Source organism: Vulpes lagopus, chromosome 6 (assembly GCF_018345385.1).
Source record: "Vulpes lagopus strain Blue_001 chromosome 6, ASM1834538v1, whole genome shotgun sequence".
Classification (NCBI taxonomy): Eukaryota; Metazoa; Chordata; class Mammalia; order Carnivora; family Canidae; genus Vulpes; species Vulpes lagopus.
In genome coordinates, this window is record NC_054829.1 from 24,888,747 (window position 1) to 24,908,207 (window position 19,461).

The 19,461-nt window shown below is 40.7% G+C and overlaps 1 long non-coding RNA gene across 1 annotated transcript; it reads right to left on the bottom strand.

Moving 5' to 3' along the window:
- Window positions 1-604: 604 nt before the first annotated feature.
- Window positions 605-2,417, bottom strand: LOC121493201. The gene is made up of 2 exons (XR_005988411.1): window positions 2,259-2,417; window positions 605-1,265 (listed from the first exon to the last, which is right to left on the bottom strand). It is a non-coding gene; the product is annotated as an uncharacterized LOC121493201 (long non-coding RNA).
- Window positions 2,418-19,461: the final 17,044 nt, after the last annotated feature.

Here is a 19,461-nt window from a genome sequence, read left to right on the forward strand (position 1 = left end):
TGACAAGTGCCGTGGAGAAAAATAAAGCAGAGGGGGCCGGGGTAGGGAATTCTGGGGGTCAGTGTGTTGCTATTTCTACAGGGTGGTCAGGAAGATCTTACTGAAAGGAGGGCATCTGAATAGTGACTCGAAGGAAGGATGCTGGGAAGGGAACATTCCAGCAAGGACCTGAGGTGTAAGTGTTTGGTGTGTTAGCACTGAGACAGTGAGGGGCAGAAGATGAAGTCGGCAGGGTCAGGGCCAGGTCGTGGAGGGCCTTGGAAGCCATGATAAAGATTTTGGCTTTCATTCTGAAAGACACCGAGAGCCTCAGAAATACCCCTTCCCACTTCCACTCTGTGGTTCTCTACCCCAGCCATTATTTGTGTCCTTCATAGCACTTAGCAAATTTTGTGATCATTTTACTAGTTAGGTTTTTTTTTTTCCTGTTTCGCTCTTTAGAATCCTTTTATGAATTTAATTAAACATATGTTTATTGAGCACCTACCTTGTACCAGGCAATGTTTTGAGTACAGGAGATACAGTTAGTCCTTTGACTTTTTCCCTGAACAAGATGGTGAATCTGTTTGCTTTTGCTGCCTAGCAAACCACAAAAGAAATTCAATGGCATAAAACAACTATTTATTTAGCTTGTGGATCATCTGGAAGGTTCTTCTGGTAAAGGCTGAGCAAGGCTGGGCTCTGTCTGTGTCCTCAGACAGCTGGAAGGTTGGCTGATAATTAGATAGTCTTAGCTGGGTCAGCTCTGCTCCATGTGATCTCTCATCCCTCCAACAGGCTTGTTTATCTAGCAGGTGCAGGATTCCAAAGGTAAGCACAGAGGTGTTCAAACCTTCTGAGGCCTGGGCTTGGAATTGTTCCTTCTGCCACACTCTGCTAGACAAAGAACGTCCCAAGGCCAGCCCAGACTCAGGGGGTTGAGAAATAGACTTCACCTCTCAATAAGAGATTTAAAGACTTGGGCAGCCCAGGTGGCTCAGCGGTTTAGCACCTGCCTTTGGCCCAGGGCATGATCCTGGAGCCCCGGGATCAAGTCCCACGTCGGGCTCCCTGCATGGAGCCTGCTTTCTCCCACTGCCTGTGTCTCTGCGTCTCTCATGAATAAATAAATAAAATCTTTAAAAAAAAAAAAAAAGGAGAGAGAGAGATTTAAAGACTTGTGGCCATTCCTGCAATCTCCCACAGGTTTTAGAGCAGAGGAGTGATGAGCTCTAACTTGGGTTTTAACAAGATTTTCTGGATGCAGTTGAGCAGTTGAGCTTTTACTGTAGAGGAACAAAGTGGAAGTAGAGAGACTAGTCAGGATTACGGAATTGGGTTTTATTATTATTGTAATAATCCAAGTAAAAGATGTTGGTGGCATAGGCCAGTGAAAAAGACAGTTTTCTGTCTTTTTGAAATTGTTTTTTTATCATGTAAAAACCAATAACTGTGTCTCTCTTGTTAACAATTGCATGCCCAGCGCCTAGTAGGTGCCTAATAAATAGTTGTCAAGTGAATACATGTATAAATAAATTCCCACAGAACTTGGCTCATACTTAGGGCACTTATCATGACCTGCATTATCCTCTATCTTTTCTCACCCTTAGTGTATAGAAAGCTCTATAAGGATAAAAACTATCATATTTATGTTTTCTTCAATTTAATTTAACATTTATTAATACCTATCATGTGGCCGAAATCATACACAGTAATAAGACAGAGCCTCTGTCCTCATAGGAAGAAAGGGAAGTAGTCAAGTAACCAAATAGGTTATTATCAGTGTTATAATGTTCAGATGAAGTTCTTTGCTCTTTGAACATTCTATCATTGGCTGAATGATTGTTGGCTGAATGATTGCTTGATTCTGTGGTTCCGAATCAATATACTGATTTAATACTTAACAGAGACTAAAGAAGAGAAACGTAAAAAATTATCTCTCACATGGAAAGGTGGTTTCTTTCAAGAGTACTGATTATGAATGGTTTTTACATATTTAAGATTAAAGAAAAAACACTTGCGTATCTACCATTAAGCATAAGAAATAAACTATGAATAGAGCTGAAGGCCCCTGTATATCCCTACCTAATCTCATTTCCTCCCCACCCACATAACTATTTTCCAGAACATGGTCTTAATAGTGCCACACATGTCTCTATACTTGAACCATATCTATACATATACCCAAAGCAACACATAGTGTTGACATGCATGGTTTCAAGTTTTTTACATTGTCAATATTTTTACATTTAATTTTTAGTTTTTATCTGTATCTGTACCTGAAAGGTCATGGCAAGGCTTGGGATATTGACATCCTCCTGAGGTTTTTCCAGAGAACTCCACAAAGGCAAGTAACAGTTGTACTACAGCCAGCAGCAACTCACTAAACCTCAGCCCAAAGCCTTAATGCTATAGTAGCATTTACTAGACACTTAAATCCCTTATGCTGACAAGAACACGTATCAGGCTAGTTGTTGGCTCATGTTTGGCCCTGTACAATTTAGAAAACAGTGCCACCTCTTGGTAGGCAATCTGAGGCCAAAGGGCAGGCACTGATGAGCCCCTATTTGACTTCTAAGGTTGAGGCTCTTGAACAGTCAACAGTTTGTACAACTGTGCCCAGCATCCTTGCTATAGATCATTTACTATATGCCAAACAATACATTGATTCATTCCATTCTCAAAATAGTCCTAGGAGGAAATATTATGGCTGTGAAATCCTGAGGTACAGAGAAGTTAAGTAAATTTTTCAAGGTCATACATGGCAGCTAACTTTCCCCAGAACAATCAATCTGAGAGAGAGAGAAGGAGGAGGAGGATGTGGCAATATCTTTTATGACCTAATCCCCCAACACTTCTGCTTTATTATATTTGGTAGAAGTGAGACTCTAAGTTCAGGCCACACTTGAGGGGAGGCAAAGGAGGCTCCATCTCTCAAAGGGGGGAATATTCAAGAACTTGTGGACACAACACTTTTCCATACTGATTTCTTTCTTTTTTTTTTTTTAAAGATTTTATTTATTCATGGGGGCGGGGCAGAGAAATGGCACAGGGAGAAGCAGACTCCATGCAGGGAGCCCAACGTGGGACTCGATCCCAAGTCTTCAGGATCATGCCCTGGGCTGAAGGCGGCACTAAACTGCTGAGCCATGTGGGCTGCTCTCCAAACTGATTTCTGAGGGGATATTTAGCTGGATGCAAGCAATCTGCTGTGAGACCAGGAAGGAATCACGGGGCAGCATTTTGCTCCTAGCTCTGTACCCAATCACTTTGTGACCTTAGGAAGGTCCCTTTCCCTCTCCCCAGGTGCTCACTTGGGGGCAAGGAATGCAAGAGAGGAGGAAATTCTAGTTTACTCTGTGAATCTAAGTTTGGCAAAGGAAAAAAGCCCCACCACACTAGCTCATGACTGTCTTTTCTCAGGTTGAGAGTAGCGGACTCTGTGGCCCGATTGACCTACAAGCCCAACTCTCCCCCTATCAGCTGGTGACCTTGAGGCTAAGTTACTCAACCCGTCTGTACCTTGACTTCCACATCTATAACACTGGAGAATATAACATTACCCGTCTCATAGGGTCGTTACAAGGATGAAATAAATCCACATTTGTGAAGTTCTCAGGACAGTACCATAATAGGAGTCTTTGTTAAAAGAACAAACTTGTATTGCCCTCACTGAATATGGCAAGCAGAGAGCCTTGGAGCAAGCTTGTGAGTAGATTGAGATGGTTTAAAAATCAAGGATGAAAAAAAATTTTAAAAATAAAAATAAAAATAAAATCAAGGATGACACATGTGACAACCTGTACCACGTGGGCATCCAGCAGTCAGAACAGATCTGGGCCACCGCTGTATTGAGCAAATAAACTTTGAAGAGCTGGATCATGGGAGGCGAGAAAGGGGTGGTCCTGAAGGAAGAGAAAGGAGGAGAGGGGAGGAGGGACTCTAAGAATTCAAGACAGCATCTGTTTGCCAGTCTGTATTTCAGCATTTTAGTAACTGGTGCCATAACACCGGTGCCTATCAGACCAGCCTTGTTTCAGGTGAACGGGATGTGTTGGAGGTAAATGCGCTCCTCAAGGTAATTGAAAATAGATGGTGTTGAATGCACATACTTGCTATCTTCCCACCAGTTCAATTCTCCTATTCCTTAGCTGTTCCTAGGGCCAGGACAGATATGTACAGTTGGCCCTTGAACAGCATGGGTTTGAACTGCATGGGTCCCCCTATATGCAGATTTGGGGGAGGGGATACAGTATAGTGCTATAAATGTATTTTCTCTTCCTTATGACCTTTCACACAACATTTCTCTGGTTTCTTTTTTCTTTTTTAAGATTTTATTTATTTATTCATGAGAGGCACAGAGAGAGAGGCAGAGACACAGGCAGAGAGAGAAGCAGGCTCCATGGAGGAAGCCCAATGTGGGACTCGATCCCGGGACTCCAGGATCACACCTTGGGCTGAAGGCAGGTGCCAAACTACTGAGCCACCCAGGGATCCCCGGCTTATTTTTTCATAAGAATGCAGTGTATAATATCTGTAATGTACAAAATAGGTGTGAACAGACTGTTTATGGGTAAGGGTGCTGGTCAACAGCAGGCTGTTAGTAGTGAAGTTTTAGGGGAGCAAGAAATTATATGTGGATTTTCAATCGGGCAGGGGGGTCGGCACCCCTAACCCCAAAGTTATTCAAGGGTCAACTCAACTCAACTTCAGTCTAATCCCTCCTGACTCAGCTCGTTTCCAAGCCTTTGGGATCTAACTGACCTATGTTTAACAAGAGCAAAGACGCTGTGACCAAGTCGTGAAGGCAAAGAGCTAAAACAGAGCAGAAACCTCCCGTGTGTTTGTGGTGTGCCTCCCCCTGTAAGGTGGGAGGCTGCCTATAGAATAGGTGCTTTTCCTTCAAGAGAGCCATTTCAGAAGTCAGGCTTCCCTCCCTGGAAGGAGGTGCAAAAATCTCCCAAGGCCAAAAAGAAGGAAGGAAATACTCTCTTGGGACACACGGTCAGATAATCCCATCTAATTGGTCTGAGCCGGGGTATTTTTCTAAAGCTCCCTGAGGTGGTTCTAGTAGGCAGCCTTCTCAGTAAGGGAAATCTTTTTTTTTTTTTGTAAAGATTTAATTATTCATGAAAGACAGAGAGAGAGAGAAAGAGAGAGAGGTAGAGGCATAGTTGGGACATGATCCCCGGACCCCACGATCACGTCCTGAGCTGAAGGCACTCAACCACTGAGCCACCCAGGCATCCCTGACTAGGGGAAATCTTGAAGCCCATTTCTCCAGGATGGCCCATTTGTAGCCTCCAGGTCCAGGTAGGCTTCCAGGCCTAGAAGGAAGAGATGCCACCCCGCCTGGCTCTCTGGTCTCTCTGGTCACTCTCTCAGCTGCCCCGGGGGCACACAGACACCAACCAGATTCCAGGGACCTCAAGTTAACTGGTTTCTAATCTGTTCTCATCACCTGCTTTGAGCCAGTACGAGGCCCATTTAAGTTCACCCTAGGGTCAAGTCCACCAAAGCATGCTGCCCAAGACCCAGGGCCTGAGGGGCACTGAGGGTCAGGAAGTGTCGGCAGCCCTCCCCTGTCCTGGTAGGTGCTCAGTGTAGTCAGCCACGAGGCCACCCTCTGAACCCTGGGTCCCTGTGCTTTTTCCACTGAGAGGCAGTTCGCTTTCAAGGGTGTTTTGCCTTGTGTTCCCTAAGAGCCCACTCTTGAGTTAGAAAAGACTAGACTTTCCCCAGGGGCCCCACACTGAGGTGGCGGCTGGCAGCTGGGGGAGGAGTGGGCGGCCTTTCCCGCCAGCTGCTGCCCACCCCCCCTCAGGCTGCTCCCCCCGCGGTCACAATTCCCAGGTTATGGCAGCCCAGGGTAGAACAGGAACTCATGAATACGAAACCTACTCTTCCCACCCCCAGTTCCCTCTGAGTGCCATTTTGAGGGCCAATTGATAGATGTGTCACCTGTGAAATCTGAAGGGTCAACTGCCACTTTTATTTATTTGACTTAAATAATAAAAATCCCCTAGCTGTCTTAATTTTTTTTTCACCGTACAGTACGTCTTCACCGCTTACAAGAGGGCTAAAGGGGATTTTTCTTGAAGTTTCCCAAACATGTAGGGAAAACATTTACCTGAGGGCAGAGCTCTCCAGCAGAGGGCCCGGAGGGGGTGGCCAGGTGAAGACAGGGGAATTCCCCAAGGGGCATGGCCTATAGTCCAAACCTCTCTGGCTTCCAGCCCAAATGAGAACTTGTAGAAGCTTCTTAGAAGGGCATGACAGCCCTGCTCCCAGTGGGCCTCCAAGGGTTTGAAGCAGAGTTTCTCAACCGTGGCACTTTGACATTTTACATAGATGATTCCTGGTTGTGGGGGCTGAACTGGGTATTGTGGGATGCTCTGGTGCATCTCTGGTCTCTACCCACTAGATGCCAGTAACCCCCTCCCCACACTTGTGAAAATCAAAAAAGTTTCCAGACCTGGCCAGATGCCCTTTGGGGAAGGGACCAACATGACCACCGATGAGAACCACTGAATTAAAAGAACAAGCAGCCAGGGGCACCGGGGTGGCTCAGTGGTTGAGCCCCTGCCTCCGGCACAAGGAGTGATCCCAGGGTCCCAGGATCAAGTCCCACATGGGGCTCTCCACAGGGAACCTACTTCTCTCTCTGCCTCTCTCTCTGCCTCTCTCTCTCTCTCTCCGTCTCTCAGGAATAAATAAGTAAAATCTTTTTTTAAAAAAAAGAACAAGCACCCAAAAGCCACGCTTTTCAGTCAATCTGGACCTGATAGCTTCCTCACAAATGCCCTCAACGCCTCTGTGTGTGTGGCCATGCTGACAGCAGAGCCACTGGCAGCTCCCAGAGTGGGCATCAGCGTGGTTGTTTCTGGTACATTCCTCTCTTCCTGCTTCCTTCAGATAGGAGGGAGCAAGGCCTCTCAAAGGTCGTCAAAGGCCACTCCTGTTTCTAGTTTTCCACCAGAGTAAAAACGAACCTATATCAAAATGAGGTGACAAATATTATGGTATATTTTAAAAGCAATGTACTTGTGCTAGAACTAGGTAATTATGAGATTTATAGAATTATTAATTCATGACTCATTGGAGGTGGTAGTGTCAGACAGTGAGAAAGAATCTCCCTCCTCTCAGACCTGGCCGAGAATCTCTGATTGGACATATACCCTTGTTTGGAGTTAAGGTGTACTGGGAATGTGAGGCCTGAACCAAATCATTTTGGGGCACCTCTCCCCGACCCACCCAACCTTGAGAGGGTATAGAGGGGGCCGTGGCCAGGAAAGAAGGTCAGAATAAGGGAAATGGCTTCTCAGCTCTAGGTTTGAATACAAAATGGAATGTTCTGGCTCTGCCACTTAGTAATGCCATCTTGGGCAGCACATTTGAAACTCTGTGCCACGCGCTATGCAATGGGGGTACAGTACCCACCTCCCAGATTGGGACATATAGCACTCAGTACTTGTGCTTCGTAGGCATGCAGTACTCATAGCCATTATTGCTGTGATATTTATTTCGGGGTGCATCCTGGTACTGTGTCTCATCCAAAAGAAACATTGAGAAGAGGGAATCACATCATGTACCAACGTTCTGAAAATCCACTCTATACATTTTTTTCCCAAAGTCACCCTCCTCGTGTTTATTGTGCCAGTCTATACTTTCTCTGTTTCTGCTTCCCGGGCCCCACAGCCCCACAGAAGGTCTGTGACCTTCACAGGTTGTCTCCTGCTGGACAACCCTCGTCTCTACCTCCCAACCAAGTGTGCGCTGCTCCTCAACGGGACATCTCCAAGACCAGGTGAGAAGTCGTCTACCTTTTGTTTCCATCTTCTGCCTCTCTAGCTCCTCCAGCAGAGGTGCCATAGCTACAGGGCCCTCCTCCAAGGGCCACTTGTTAGCTGTTCACCTACTGGTGGACATTTTGATCTGTCTTTGGGTTTTGACGATTAAAAATAAAGTGGCTACACATATGCATGTTTAAGTCTTCAGGGGGCCAAATGCCTTCCTTTCTCTTGGGCAAATACCTAGAAGAAAATACCTGCAACCTTGGTCTAGTCATTTGTGAGTTCTAGTTGCTTTCATGTGGATTCCTCAGGATTTTCTCAGATGCTTACATTGTCTTGGGTGAAGATGGTTTTACTCTTTCCCAGCTCACACCTTTGACTTTTCTCCTTGCTTTATTGCATTTCTCTTTTGTACAGTGCAATGTGGGAGAAAGGGGTTGAAAGTAAACATCCCTGCCTTCTGATCATAAGAGCCAAAAGCCCTCAGTCTTCTATCATTAAGTCTAATGTAAACTACGGGTTTATTTTTATAGGTTCTGTTTTATCGGGTTGAGGAAATTCCCTTCTATTTCTAGATGGCTGATAGCCTTCATCATGAATGTGTATTGAATTTTGTCAAATGCCTTTTCTCAATCTATTGATACAGTTTCTTGGTTTCCCCCACTTTATTCCATTATTGGGATGAATCACATCAATTGATTCTTTTTCTCTCTCCTCTCTCTCTCTTTTTATTTATTTATTTATTTATTTATTTATTTATTTGAGAGAGAGAGACAGAGAGTGTGTGTGTGCATGAGTGGGGGAAGGGACAGAGGGAAAGGGAGAGAAATCTTCAACAGATTTCCCACTGAGCTTAGAGCCCCACTCATGGCTCTATCTCATGACCCTGAGATCATGACCTGAGCTGAAATCAAGAGTTAGATGCTTAACTGACCGAGCCACCCAGGCACCCCACATCAATTGATTCTTAAATGTTAAACCAACCTTGCATTCCTTGCTCATATTCCTTAGCATATTTTTTAATTGAGCTATAATTCACCTACCATGAAATTTACCCTTTGAAAATGCACAATCCAGTGGTTTTTAGTATATTCACAGAACTGTGCAACCATCACTATCTAATTTCAGAACATTTTTATTACCCCCAAAAGAAATTCAGTACTTGTTACCAACTACTCTTTATTGCCTTCTACCTCCAGTCCCTGAACATTTCATATACATGGAATTATATGTGGCCTTTTGTGACTAGCTTCTTTCATTTGACATAACATTTTCTACATTGTAGCATGTGTCAGAACTTCACTCCTTTCGATAGCCCAACAATATTCAATTGTATAGACATACTATATTTTGTTTGTCCATTTACCACTTCATGGACATATGGGTTGTTTCTACACTTTGGCTATTACAAATATTGCTGCTGCAAACATCTGTGTACAAGTTTTTGCATGGACATATATTTTCAGGTCTCTTGGGCATACAAGTAGGAGTGGCATTGCTGGGTCATATGTCACTCTATGCTTAGCTTTTGAGAAACTATCAGACAAGTTCGAACAGGAGCTGCCCCATTTTACATTCCCTAGCCGTCTATGAAGATTTCTAGTTCTTCACATCTTCATCAACATTTGTTATCCATCTTTTTGACTACAGTTATCCTACTAGGTATGAAGTGGCATCTCATTGTGATTTTGACTTGCATTTGCCTATGACTAATGATGTTGAATAACTTTTCTTATGCTTATTGGCCATTCATATATCGTCTTCGGAGAAATGTCTGTTCTTAATCCTTTGCTCATGTAAAAAATGGACTTTTGGGCTTTTTTATTGTTGAGTTGTGAGACTTCTTTGTATATTCTGGATGCTAGATCTTTATAGTATATTATTCACAAATATTTTTTGTGGTTTGCCTTTTACTTTCTTTTTAAAGATTTATGTATTTGAGAGAAAGCAAGAGAGAGCATGAGTGAGGGGGAGGGGCAGAAGAGGAGGAAGAGAGAGAATCTCAAGCAGACTCTCCACTGAGTGATGAACCTGATGTGGGGCTCCATCTCACAACCCTGAGATCATGACCTGAGCCAAAATCAATAGTTGAACACTCAACCGACTCAACCACACAGGTATTCTTACTTTTTTTAAAAAAATTTATGCTATATTGTGTTACAAATTTTGGGTATAGAGGATTTTACCAGATTGATATACTATATTCTACACTGGCTTTTTAATGAGGTTCTGGCAATTGTTGAACATGGTGTAATCATTTTATGATAGTTGGAACAAGATTTTGGAAGAATTTGGAACGAACGATTTTAATCACAAAACTGTAGGGAGATGAATTGAACTCTTCTTCCAAGTTTAATTACAACTACTGTTTGCTCCTCCTGAAATTAGTTAAACCTGAGCTTGATGACTTACTTACTTTTTTTGTTGAAATAATATCTTTCACTTTGTTGATAGTATTATTTTGTTTTTTTTTTATTTTTTTTAAATTTATTTATGATAGGCACACAGTGAGAGAGAGAGAAGCAGAGACATAGGCAGAGGGAGAAGCGGGCTCCATGCACCGGGAGCCCGACGTGGGATTCGATCCCGGGTCTCCAGGATCGCGCCCCGGGCCAAAGGCAGGCGCCAAACCACTGCGCCACCCAGGGATCCCGATAGTATTATTTTGAATGCAAACATTTTAAATTATAATGAAGTCCAAGTTATGTATTTTTTTCCCTTTTGTCGTTTGTGCTTTTGGTGTTGTATCTAAGAAACTGCTGCTAAACCCAAAGTCACAAAGATTTACACCAACATTTTCTTCTCGGAGTTTTGTAGTCTTAAATCTTATATTTAGGTTTTTGATCCATTTTGAGTTAATTTTGATATGCTTTGTGATAGTAGTCCAAACTTTCTTTTGCATATGAACATACAATTGTTCTAGCACTATTTTTTTAAAAGACTATTCTTTATTGAATGATTTTTGGCACCTTTGTCAAAAATCAATTAACTATAAATATAAAGATTTGTTTCTGGACTCTAAAATGTCTTCTATTGGGACACCTGGTGGCTCCCTGGTTGAGTGTTTGCCTGCAGCTCAGGGAGTGATCCTGGGGTTCTGGGATCAAGTCCCACATCAAGCTCCTTGCAAGGAGCCTGCTTCTCCCTCTGCCTTTGTGTCTGCCTCTGTCTCTCTCATGAATAAATAAATAAAATCCTTTTTATTTTTTTTTAATTTTTTTTTTTATTTATGATAGTCACACAGAGAGAGAGAGATGCAGAGACACAGGCAGAGGGAGAAGCAGGCTCCATGCACCAGGAGCCCGACGTGGGATTCGATCCCGGGTCTCCAGGATCGCGCCCTGGGCCAAAGGCAGGCGCCAAACCGCTGCGCCACCCAGGGATCCCAATAAAATCCTTTTTAAAAATAAAATCTCTTCTATTGATTTATATATCTTTTTTTTAAATTTTTATTTACCTATGATAGTCACAGAGAGAGAGAGAGAGAGAGAGGCAGAGACACAGGCAGAGGGAGAAGCAGGCTCCATGCACCGGGAGCCTGACGTGGGATTCGATCCCGGGTCTCCAGGATCGCGCCCTGGGCCAAAGGCAGGCGCTAAACCGCTGCGCCACCCAGGGATCCCTGATTTATATATCTATCTATATGCTAATACCACCCTGTCTTTAATTAAATTTTGAAATTGAGAAATGTGAGTCTCCAACTTTATTCTTTTCTTTTTTTCAAAAAATTTTAGGCTATTCTGGAACCCTTGTAATACCATATGAATTTTAGGACCAGCTTGTCCTAAAATGTGGATGGAAAATGATATGGATTGCATCAGAGCTGTAGATCAGTTTGGAAAGCATTGCCCTCTTAACAATAGTAAGTCCTCCAATCTATGAACATGGCATGTCTTTCCACTTATCTGGGTCTCCTTTCACTTCTTTCAGTGATATTTTATAGTTTTTAGTGTATAAGGCTTATACTTTTTTGGTTAACTTTAATTCTAAGTATTTTATTCTTTTTGGTGCTGCTATAAATAGAATTATTTTCTCCATTTCATTTTTGCACCATTCATTGCTAATGTATAGCAATATAATTGATTTTCATATATTGATCTTGTATTCTGCAACCTTGTTGAACTTCTTTATTAGCTTTTACAATTGCGTGTGCATGCATGTGCATGTGTGTGTATGTTCTTTATTCCTTAGGATTTTCTCTATAAAAGATTATGTCATCTATAGATAGAGATACTTTTACTTTTTTCTTTCCAATCTGGATGTTTTTAATTTCTTTTTCTTGCCTAACTTCCCTGGCTAAAAATTCCAGTACACTGTTGAATAGAAGTGCTGAGAGAAAATATCCTTTTTTGGTTCCTGATCTTAGTGGGAAACCTTTCAGTCAGACTTTCACTATTAAGCATAATGTTAGCTGTGGGTTTTTCATGGACATTTTTTTATTATGTTGGGAAGTTCTCTTTTACTTCAGGTTTGTTGAGGTTATCATGAAAAGCTGATGGATTTGGGTTTTTTTTTTTAAGATTTTATTTATTTATTTATTTGACAGAGAGAGAGAGAGAGAGAACAAGCAGAGGGAGCAGCAGGCAGAGGAAGAGGGAGAATCAGACTCACTGCTGAGCAAGGAGCCTGATGTAGAACTAGATCTCAGGATTCTGGGATCATGACCTGAACTGAAGGTAGATGCTTAACTGACTGAGGCCACCCAGGCATCCCAGCTGTTGGATTTGTCAAAGACTTTTTCTCCATCTATTGAGATGATTATGTGGGTTTTGTTCCATATTCTTTTAATATGGTGTGTTACACTGATTACTTTTTAGATGTTGAACCAACTTTTCATTCCTGAGATAAATTCCACCTGGTCATCGTGTACTATCCTTTTCATACCTTGTTAGATTTAATTTGCTAGTATTTTGTTGAGGATTTTTGCAACTACAGGATAGAGGTCTGCAGTATTATTTTCTTGTGATTTATTTCTCTAGCTTAGGTATCAGGATAATACTAGTCTCAAATGAGTCGAGAAGTATTCTCTCCTCTTCTAATTTTCTCCTTCCTCTAATTTTTGTTAATTATTCTTTAAACATTTGGTAGAATTTGTCAGTGAAGCCATTTGGTCCTAGGCTTTTCTTTGTGGCAAGTTCTTGACTACTAATCCAGTCCCATTATTTATTTTCAGTCTTTTTAGGTTTTCTATTTCTTCTTGACTAAGTTTCAGTAATTTGCATCTTTCTAGGAATTTTTCTATTTTATCTAGGTTATCCATTTTGTTTGCATACAATTGTTCATAATATTCTCTTACAATCCTAATCCTTTTTATTTCTGTAAAAGCAAAAGCATATCCCTTTCTCAGTCTTGATTTTAGTAATTTGAGTCTTCTATCTCTTTTTTCTCAGACTAGCTAGTGGTTTTTCAACTATGTTGATCTTTTCAAAGGACCAGCTTTCGGTTTCATTGAGTTTTTCTATTTTTTTCCTATTCTCTATTTCATTTATGTCTGCTTTAATTATTTTTATTTCTCTCCTTGTGCTTCCTTTAGGTAAGTTTGCCCTTCTTTTTCTAATTTCTTAAGGTGGAGGGTTAGGTTACTGATACAAGATTTTTCTTTTCTAATATAAGCATATACAGCTATAAATTTCCCTCTAAGTATGGCTTTAGCTGCATCTTATAAGTTTTGGGTTGTTAAGTTTTTGTTTTCATTCATCTGAAAGTATTTTCTAATTTCCTGTGACTTCTTTGATATATTCGTAATTCAGGAGTGTATTATTTTGTACATACTTGTTAATTTCCCAACTTTTTACTGTTACTGATTTCCAATTTCATTCCATTGTGATTGGAGAACACACTTTGTATGATTTCTATCTTTATAACTTTTATAGTCTATTCTTGGGGTGCCTGGGTGGCTCAGTTGGTTAAGCGTACAATTCTTGATTTCAGCTCAGGGCATGATCTCAGAGTCATGAGATCAAACCCCGCTCAGCAGGGAGTCTGCTTCAATTTCTCTCTCTCCCGGGATCCCTGGGTGGCGCAGTGGTTTGGCGCCTGCCTTTGGCCCAGGGCGCGATCCTGGAGACCCGGGATCGAATCCCACGTCAGGCTCCCAGTGCATGGAGCCTGCTTCTCCCTCTGCCTGTGTCTCTGCCTCTCTCTCTCACTGTGTGCCTATCATAAATAAATAAATAAATAAAAATTTAAAAAAAAAAATTTCTCTCTCTCCCTCTCCCCACGCCCCACCCCCTCAAATAAATAAATAAATAAATAAATCTTTAAAAAGAAAAGAAGAAAAACCCAAATGGTCCATTCCGGAAAATCTTCTGTGGTATACTAGAGAAGAATGTGTATTCTGCAAAATTTTGTTGGGTGGAATGTTCTATTGATGCCTGCTTTAATTGGTCTAGAATGTTGTTCAAGTTTTCTTTTTCCCCCCCTTAATCTTATATCTAGTTGTTCTATCTATTAATGAAAGTAGAGTCCTAGAGTCTTCAATTATTATTTTTGAATTGTCTGTTTCTCCCTTTAATTTTGCCAGGTTTTGCTTCTTGTATTTTATTTTATTTTATTTTATTTTATTTAAGTAGACTCCACACCCAGCATGGAGTCCAGCATGGAGCTTGAACTCACGACCTTGACATCAAGACCCAAGCTGAGACCAAGAGTCAGATATTCAGCCCACTGATTGAGCCACCCAGATGTCCCTGCTTCCTGCATTTTACAGACTTTGTTGTTAGATGTGTATATGTTTATAATTATGTCTTCTTGATGGAGACTCTTTTATTATCATAAAATGTCCTTTGCCATGGTAGTGATAGTTATCTTCAAGTCTATTTGTCTGTTGTTAGCGTAGCCATCCATCTTTCTTTTGGCTACTGTTTGTATAGTATATGTTTTCTGATTCTATTATATCCACCCTGTTTTTGTCTTTGAATCTAGTGTGTTCCTTAGATAGCATATGGTTGATTATTTTTTAAGTCCATTTTGCCAATTGCTGCTTTTTTGATTGGAGTGTTTAATGCATTCAAATTTAATGTAATTGCCAATAAGGTAGGATTTATATCTGCCATTTTGCTACTTGTTTTCTACATGCCTTATTTTTGGGAGGCCTCTATTTCTTCACTACTCCTTGCCTTTATGTTAAATAGATATTTTCTAGTGTACAATTTTAATTTCCTTATTTTCTTTTTACAATATCTTTTGAGTTATTTTCTTAGGGGAAGCTCTGGGGATTATAATTAACATATTCTAGCTATCCAGTTTGAGTTAATACAAACTTAATTGCAACAATATACAAATAAATATTCTCCTATAAACTCCATCCCTTCCTACTTTGTGCTAATATTATCATACAAATTACTACTTTATATATTCTATGCCTATCAAAACAGATTTATAATTATTGCTTTATGCAGTTCTCCTTTAAATAAGATTAAAGATAAAAGTAAGTGTTATAAACAAAATACACATTTATATTGTCTTTTAATCACTGTAGTTATCATTGCCACTGCTTTTGATTTCTTCATACAGATTCAAGTTACTATCTAGCATTCTTTCATTTCAACCTGAAAAATTCCTTTTAGCATTTCTTCTGGGGTAGGCCTGCTAGTAATAAATTTTCTCAGGTTTTGTTTACCTGGGAATGTAAACATTATTTATTTTATTTTTAACAGCTTTTTAAGGAAAAAGGCAATGTCTCTTATAGATGTATAGTATGTAATAGTTGGGGTTCTCCAGAGAAACAGAACCAATAGACGTGTGTGTATAAGAGAGGGAGAAAGAGGGGGAAATTTATTATAAGGAATTGGCTCAACAAGATCTGTAATCAGCAAGCTGGAGATCCAGGATTGCTGACGTGTAGATCCAATCCAAGTTGGAAGGCCTGAGAGACAGGGGAGCCAGTAGTGTAGTTCCAGTCCTAAGGCAGTAGTAGGCTTGAAACCCAGGAAGAACAGATATTTCAATTTGAGTCTGAAGGCAGGATAAAACAGTGTCCTAGCTTGCAGGTAGGAGGAATTCCCTCATATCTGGGAGATTGTTGGCCTTTTTGTTTTCTTCAGGCCTCCAATTGATTAAATGAAGCCCACCACATTAAGGAGGTGCTAGGACTTTGTAAAATTAACATCTGTTAACTGAAGCTCAGTGTATGGAATGGGGAGACACAAGAGAAATTGAGAAAGAGTTTATTATTCACAGGTCCTAGAGGATTTATACAGTACACTTCAAGGGGTCATGTTGAGAGGTCAAGGCAGGGTATAAGCAGAGATAGGGCCTGTGGCATGGGCCTTTATTAGAATCTGTGGGTAAAGTGCTTTGGGGTTCCCAGGAAGAAGCCAGATTGGCCAATTTAAACCAAGAAGAGCAGGGTTTTGGTAAGATCCATGGGGATCTTATCTAAGGAGTACACAAGAGGAAGACCCTGGGAAGTAAGGGGGACTGTTGATCACAGCACTGCTGGGGGAGTCACATCAGGAACTTACATTTGTGACTCTATGGGCTGCATCTAGGAAATGAGCTGGCATGAGGGGCTAGTGTTGGCTTTAAGCCCCTACAGGCCACTTGGCCAAAGAAAATGGATGCCAAGGCAGTAATGCCATGAAGTAATTTAACTAAACGCTCAACAAGAGGGTAATCTGTTTTATTAAGTCTATCAATTTAAATGTTAAATTCATCCAGAAACACCCTCACAAAAAAACCTCTCACAATAATGTTTGACCAAATACCTGGGACCCTCATGGCCTAATCAAGTTGATACACAAAATTAACCATCATACAACATGCAACAGAATAGTAAATAATTGAACAAAAAAGACTATACAAAGAGGCAAGGCTGCTGAGATTGAACTGCTGGCCGGCTGGGAGAATCACCAAATAGCCCCCTCTTCCCCAATCCCTGTTGAAATGGCAGCAGTAAGAAAGAAGTGCAGTAAGGAGTTGACTCATAACAAAATCGATCATGGAAAGAGAAGATATTGGAGACCAGAGGCTCTGATGTATTTCTGGAAGACTGAAAAAAATGTTGGAAATGTGCATTCTTTAGCTAATAAGCAAAAATCCTATTTAGCACATGAAAGGAGACTGACCAGAGAGACAATGGTACGATAGAACACTGTGCCTCTGTGACAAATAATGTTACAAAAGAATATTTAATTTAAAAATTAACGACATACAAAGGCATTTAATATGTAAAAATAAAGAGTGGGTTTAAAAAACATTATCTTTAGCATGTTCCTATTTTTCTTAAGAAAATACATTTCTGTATTTAATCAGGAGACTACACACTGTTAACTATGTTAACAATGACTATCTCACTATTTTCTCTAGCAAATACGTATACCATGATTATAATAAAAGTGACTTTCAACTATTACGTACCTACAAGAAACTGAAATTTTCAAACATCTCCATACATTTCTAAGACTGTGGCTGCTGTGGGAGGAATGGCAGTATTAGACAGGTGGGTGGTTTGTATAGCTCAGTAAAACAGATTAACTCACACCAGACTGGCCTCCCTCCTCTTTGTGAGCTTCAGCTATATATGTGTCAAGTTTCCCAATTCATGTCACATGAAACTCTTTCATCACTCTGGTTCCTCAGCAAACAGTATGATTTGTCTTAACTTATAGAGTCTCTATGTTTGGATAGACATGTTTCCATACTGCCCATGTTCTCTGTGATCTTCCAACTTTCCTTTAATCTAGTCTCTACCAATGGTGGAGGTAATCATCTTCAGAAACTTAGGTGACAAATCTAATGGCCAGACCCACATAACGTCTTACTAAGTGCCACACACAGAGGGAGGGACTCATTTTCCCAGTAAGCCATTCTTTTAAATAAACAAGAATTCACATAAATGAGAAATCTCTCATGAATATATTATAAAGGGAATCTGATTTAACTGTGAAATTAATTTAGGAGACATTTGATTTGTATTACTTCTCTGGACATAAGTGAGATAGAATATATGACAGCCCCTGTGTGCCCACTATCACCCCCAAGGTATGTCTAAGAGGATACAAAATTCTTATCCCTTTCTCTTTCTACTGTCAGTGTAGCTTCCTTGGATCCATGAAGACATATGGTAGGATTAGGGTTAGGTGCTGAAATACAGATGTACCAGTGGGTTTTCCAATTTTGTTATAATCTAAAGATTACTATTAAACTTTTTTTGGGAGGGGGGAGAGAGAGAGAGAAAGTATTAGCAGGAGTGGTAGGGGCAGAGGGTGAAGGAGAGACTCATACTTAGTGCAGAGTGCAATGCAGAGTTCAGCTTCATGACCCTGAGATCATGACCTGATCCAAAATCAAGAGTTGAACACTTAACCCCCTGAGTCACCCAGGCACCCCAAGGTTACTTTTATTTTATTTTATTTTATTATTTTATTTTACTTTATTTATTTTATTTAAGATTTTATTTATTTATTTATTTGAGAAAGAGAGCGCACAAGCTGGCAAAGGGGCAGAGGGAGAGAGAGAAGCATGCTCCTCACTGAGCAGGGGGCCTGACACAGGGCTCAATCCTAGGGCCCCAGGATCATGACCTGAACTGAAGGCAGACACTTCACCAACTGAGCCACCCAGGCACCCCCAAGATTACTTCTAAAACTAGATTTAGGATGGACTGAGCCTGTGTGACTGACAGGAAAATCCCATTGAAATGACTTGCAAATGACTTACATATAGTGAGCAAGAGTTACTGTGAAAAGGACTCTGTAGAAGATGACAGACCAAGAAATACAGACTTAAGTAAATTGTCTAAAGTGATAAAGACTACTAATAGACCAAAAACAAAAAATACAAGTAAAAATCAGGAGGTGGGTAAATGAGGTAAAATATAACTGAATTAAATTCTTTAATATTTAGAGTGGGAGGTGGTCTTTAAATAATATCTAAAGGGAATAAGTTGAGGAAGAGAAGTACAAACATATTTTACCATTCTGGACATAACCACGAGAAGCACAAAACCCAAATATGATTTTAAACATTTACTTCTAGAGAGTAGGTCTATGAGTAGAGGCCCAGAGATGCAGAAAACTTTCACATTTTCTTTATCTTTTTTATAATTGTTTGAAATTTTATTACCACATTCATGAGTCATTATTATAGCAAGAACAACAAAACTCCATTCTAGTAATCTTGTGGACAAAGTTTCTCCTTTTACCTCCATCCAACAGATGAATTTATCCTATGGCTTATCCCACCTCATTCCTGGTGGGAAAGCACTGCCAGGGAAGCAAGAACTGAGCTTATAAGGCACCCTACAGTTTCATTTTTAAAAAATATTATATTTAACTATTTAAGCAGAAAAAAGAATGGTGGTTGTCAGGGGGTGGGGGGAAGAGAAAGAAGAGCTAGTTGTTTAGTGGGTATAAAGTTAACGGTTGTACAAGATGAATAAGTTCTAGAGATATACCATACCACATAGTGCCTATAATTAACAATATGGTGTTGTGCACTTAAAAACTTGTTGAGGGGCACCTGGATGGTTCAGTCAGTAAAGCCTATGACTCTTGATCTCAGGGGTTGTGGGTTCGAGCCCCACACTATGTATAGAGAGTACTTAAAAATAAAATCTAAAAAAAAAAAAAAAACTTGTTGAGAGGCTATAGCTCGCGTTAACTGTTCTTAACACACACACATACACAAACACACAGAGCAAGAGGATACAAGGAGTCCTTTGGAAGTGCTAGATATGTTTATTACC